This window comes from Polistes canadensis, unplaced genomic scaffold (assembly GCF_001313835.1).
Source record: "Polistes canadensis isolate GaletaPanama2010 unplaced genomic scaffold, ASM131383v1 scaffold_189, whole genome shotgun sequence".
Taxonomy (NCBI): Eukaryota; Metazoa; Arthropoda; class Insecta; order Hymenoptera; family Vespidae; genus Polistes; species Polistes canadensis.
The window spans coordinates 139179-144932 of NW_014569736.1; the positions used below are offsets into that span (position 1 = coordinate 139179).

Sequence of the window (5754 nt, forward strand, 5' to 3'; positions counted from 1 at the left end):
AATACGATAGCTTGTAAAAAACAATAATTAACAAAAGGTAACAAAAAAAAAAATAAAAAAGTATAATCTATATGCAATAGGATATACAAGAGAAAAACGATTATAATTATTGGGCTTGGTTTTTTTTTTATATCTTTTTTTTTTCTTTCTGTGGATTCAGCTAACAATTTTATGAAAATTTATTGGATTTTATTATTTTTTGTTTTTTTGTTTTTTTTTTTTTTTAAAGGAAAAAACGAGAGAATGGAGACGGACGAGATTGAAGGATAACATTTTTCATTTATATATAGTTTTAAAATTGATATTACATTTTGTTAAATGTTTTTCTTAGATAATACGTTATCTCGATAAACCGTAACTCGCTATTATCAAATATTGTTGGAGAAAATATAGTAGGGAAATGAGAATTGAAAGAAAATAAATTGAACGAATGAGAAAGAATGAGAGGGGGAATCCTGATAGGACCGAAAATGAACTATATTTTTTACGTTTGTTAAACGTAATTTCCGAAGAAACATTTCAAATCGAATAAAACAACAAAAATTTCGCTTTTCTCGTTCGTAAGAAAATTTTTTAGAGCCAAATATAAAAATAGATTTTAATAAACGTTTAAAAATCATTTTTTTCCTAATTGCAAATTAACACACACACACAAACACTTGACGAACGTGTGTCATGATGATCAAACGGATTGAAACGAATGAAGTAATGGAAAATAAAAAAAAAAAAAAGAAAAAAAAAAGAAAAGAAGGACAAGAAAAAATTAATCAATATTATTAACGAGGAAACGTAAGAGATTCGTTTGTTTAAAACGATACATTAATATATATATATTTAAATTAAATGAAAGAAAAATAATATAAAGAAAAAAGAAAAAAAAAAAAAATATCTAATTGAAAAACTAATTGTTGCCTATTCTAAATCGTAAGATCACGCTGAATTAAGTGTTGTGTAGTAATATTTAAATAATGAAACTTAAAAGTTACTATGGCTGTCGCTACGAAGAGAAAAATGAAACGGTGATGGAATATAAAATAACAAAAAAAAATCAAGAGAAGAAGAGAGGGTGAGAGGGAGGGAGGGAGGGAGGGAGGAAGAGAGAGAGAGAGAGAGATAGAAAAGTTAAAGACAAAATTTGTAGAGCAAATATTGCGAAACGATAAAAATCTAGTCAATTAATGGAGATGCCTCTACAAATGCGAGACGTGCAGATTGCGATTTAATTCTCGTTAAAGTGCGCGCCCGTAGAAAGCCACCCCCCTTACAAACAAACAAACAAACAAAAATAAAATAAATAAAAATTATTACATTACCGAGGATAAAAACAAAAAAAAAGATATTATACAAATAAGAATAATGATTTAAAAAAAAAAAAGAAAAAAAAAGAAAAAAAAACGTCGTGGAATCTAAGAAAAATCGGTGATTTAAGATTATACGTAATTTTTCCATTTTTTTGTTTTCGTTGTTGTTTTTTTCTATTTTTGATTCTCTGACATAAAAAAAAAGATATTAATAAACGCGCTTTTCCTCTCTGATTACGAAAAAATAATTGCAAAAATAAATATCTCGATATTCTTTCTCTCTTTTACGTGAATAATGATCGGAATAATTCGACAAACGTATTTAAGAAATCATCGATCGAATGTGTTTAGGTGTTTATAAATATTGCAAATTATATATTATCAATTTAGTATTGAGTATATAATAATCGTCGCGCATAAAATAATAAAAAAATTCGTATATATAAATCATCTGTACTTCTTCTTCTTCTTGCGTGTTTTTAAAGAAAATATTCTTTCGATTTAATGCAATATATAGTTTTTTTTTTGATTCTTTTATTCTTTTTTCTTTCACAAATTTTGTTTGAATGATTTTATTTGTAATTTAAAATTGTGAATTACGATATTAAACAATTTTAGAATACAATTCTACGTGGTAGACAATCGATGCGCGACACGGTTTTATCGAAATAAAAATTTTGACTATGAAAAAAAAAAAAAAAACAACTCGTATTACATTGTTACATCGATGTGTAGAACTTACGTTTTAAGAGATATTTCAAAAAAAAAGTAAAAAAAATAGAAAAAAAAAGATGAAGAAGAAAAAAAGGCCCGCGTATATTCGATCGAATATAGAAAAAACTTTTTCTCCAAAAATCTTCTACGCGAAGAGAATAAACAAAATGAAAATAATATTAAATTAATAATAATAATATGATTAATAATGTTAATTAAAATGTTTAGAGTTTACTTAAAAAAATGTTTAAGATCATTATCCGGGGTAGAGGGGGCTGAATATAAAAATCGGCATTATTGTTTTTCGTAAATGGAATTGTTATTAATTATTATCAAGGATGAAGAAAACCAAAGAAACAAAACAAAAAAACAAAAAAAAAAAACAAAAAAAGGACAAGGACAAAAATTATTAATTTTTTTTCATTGTTGTTTTTTTTTTCTTTCTTTTTTCTATTTATCTCTATAAACGTGTCGCGAATAAATAAATATAATTAATCTTTAAAAATCGCGCGGCCGTTGGCTCAAGTTTTGTTTTTTTCTCGTCCAATCGACTTATTGTTAGATAATCGACACGCAAAACAAATAAAAATCCTGTTGTGCGCTTTTCGAAAATAATATAAAAATAAAATCTTCATCGATCGCTTCGTTATATACATATATACATATATATATATATATATAATAAAAAAAGAAATATCGTGCGAATATACAAAGAGAAACAACAACAATGACATAACAAAAATTAAAACCCATCGGCCCTCGTCGTTAAATTTCCACTTCGTGCATCGTAACCTTCGATTGAAAACGTTTGAACATTTTTTAACGAATCTCGAGAAAATACAATTAAAAATTATCTAATAAAAATATATTAAAATATAATAATTGTAGGGGTGCAACACAAAACGAGGAGGAAAAATAAACGACTTTCTTGCTTATACACACACACACACACACACACACACACACACAAATTAAATAGATCATGCTATATAATATCTAGAAATAGGCTTTCGACGGGAGCACTGAATAACATCGTCGCGTTAAAAAAAAAACCAATCCTAGAAAAGAAAAGAAAAGAAAACACAAAAAAAAACACACACAAAGTATCTTTCATTTTCGACAGATTAATTAAATTCATTCCCAAATTCTTTCGATAATGAAATTATCCGGCACTTGTAGAAGATTTCAAAGATGTTTTTATTACGATGTGCATGGGAAAAAAAAAATTAAAATAATAAAAATGAAGAAAATATATTATAACAAACATTAACCCTTTAAAAAAGAAAGAAAAAGAAAAAAAAAATGACGATAAGTTCGAGACGCCTCGATCTTTTTCTTCTTCTCCGATATTAATTTTCTGTTTTTTTTTCTTTTTTGCACGGATTAAAATTCCTCAAAAAGACGTTTTGTCATTCATCGATAAAACGTGGAAACATGTTATCAAGGATAACTTGTTAGATAATACGCTAAAGAATCCTTAGAGACGAGCAATCAAAAAATGTTTAAAACCCGTTCGGGACATATCATTACAAAATTTTGATATATTTAAAATTAATAATTAAAGGGTTAAGGGATGCCTAGACTGTTTAGATTCTACACAAACGTGTGTCGTAAATAAATACAAAAATATTTTCAATATTTCTTTTTTTCTTTTGTTATATCCATCAAGGATATTACTCGGGAAACGTGCAAATGCACTTATAAGTGCAATAAAAATAATAATAATAAATGATTTTATTTACGACATCGTGTTGTGTATTTATCCAGAGAGATATAAAGTACGATACAATAGAAAAAAATGTACAGGCATAAATTTAAACGAAAAAAATCAAAGGAAAATTCTTTTATTTAATTATAAATCAATAGGCACGAGATGAATGCAATTTGATCGAGGAGTTGTTGGGGGCGGGAGCGGGGGCGGGGGCACGGGAAAAGAAATAAAAAACTATTCAATATTTTGTAGTAAAAACAAAAAAGAGAAAAAAAGAAACACCATCGATAATAACAAATTAGATATGATTAATACGTGAGCTGTAAAGCAAAAGAACGTTCAATCGCAAAATGGCATACTCGCTCTGCTTGTCAAAAACATTTACAATATTTTCCAACGAATGAAATTTAATAGAGAATTGTTAAATTGATTATGCGTTCTCTTTTTCTTTTCTTTTTAATTCATTAATTAGCTTGTAAAAATAATAAAAACAAATAATACTCACGAGTGCATATATCGATTCGAGATAGTCACGTTATTAATCAAACGATGAAACATTTTCATCGAGTATTCTTTTTAAACATAAAATGAAACATAGATTATTTTGTTTTAATCAAAATATTGGATAGCCTATGCTCGAATGTTTAATTAGAAAAATTATGCAATTTAATGCACTTTGACTAGAGTAATAAACGTTAAGTGTGGGGACTCGACGTATAAATAGTGCAAAGGTTTAACAAACAAAATAAAATAAAATCTCTGGATGTGTTCTAGTTCTTACTGATAATCTTAATCGTGATACTCGTACCATTTTGCACTCGTAAAATCGCCAAAGAAAATGTAAATGAGCAGTATTATTATTATTATCATTATTATCATTATTATTATTATTATTATCCATAAGCGAATAAACGAGATTCTTCAAATGGAATAATTAATAAAAGAGAACAAAATAATAATACGAGATAGGAAATATGATATAAAAGCGAGAACAGCAAGAAAATCGTGCATGGCTGCGCAAGAGAATGAAAAACTTTGAAAAAAAGAATAGAGAGGGTGGTGGTGGTGGTGGTGGAATGGTGGTTGTGGTGGTGGTAGTAGGGGGGAGGAGTAAAAGAAGAGTTTTGCAGGAGAACGGAAAGGAGGGCCGTAAGGGTTGCAACCATTTCCCGGGGGTACGACGCAAATGATTAACTAGATGGATAAAAAAAAGGGAAGAGGGGATGAGTAAAGAGAGTGAGAGGAATAAAAGTGGTGGTGGTGGGGGAAGAGGAGGGGGGGAAAAAAAAGAAAGAAAGAAAGAAAAAAAAAAGAAAGGAAGAAGCTGGTCCCTGGCAGTTTCCCGGGCGGCCTCCATTATTAACGATTAATTACATTTTTGTACCTAGCTGCTAGTTTTGTACTAGTTTTCTAACGTACCTCACAATGGACGTGCTGTTATTACATGTTTTAAACGGTTGTTAAAGAGAACAAAAAGAGGTGGGTGGTGGTGGTGATGGTGGTGGAAAAAAAAGAAAGACAGAAAGAGGAAAAAATAAAACAATAGGAAAGAAAAAATACGGTTTTAAGAGACAGAAGTTGATTAAATACGTTGATCGATCGTTCGTAAAATAAGTAAAAAAAAAAGAAAAAAGAAAAAAAAGTACGTAAAAGAAAAAAAAAAACACAAAAAAAAAGGATTAAAAAATAAATAAAAAAGAAAAGAAAAAAAAAAAAGAAGAAGAAATATTCGTAATAACGTATTGTAATATTCTCGACTCGGTGTGAGATTATCGAGAGTAGGTGTGTCGTTTATTATTATTTCGCCTTTGCGACGATGAAAAAAATAAAATGGAAGAAAAGAAAAAAAAAAATAGGGGGCAAAAAAAAAAAAAGAATCGATAGAAATAAAATTATAATCGCGAGAAGAGAAAAATCTCCAGTGCTTTTGCGCGTTGACATAAAAACGAAAAATATGAATTCATTCATTCATTCATTCATTCATTCATTAATTAATTCATTAATGAAAAATATAAAAAAAAAAAAAAA

The 5754-nt window shown here is 28.1% G+C and overlaps 1 protein-coding gene across 1 annotated transcript in view; it reads left to right on the forward strand.

Annotated features, from left to right (window-relative positions):
- Positions 1-722, forward strand: part of LOC106789541 (probable G-protein coupled receptor 52) — a gene marked incomplete in the record, with an annotated part of 10596 nt that extends 9874 nt beyond the window's left edge. Inside the window, 1 exon segment of the mRNA XM_014753843.1 lies at positions 45-722.
- Positions 723-5754: the final 5032 nt, after the last annotated feature.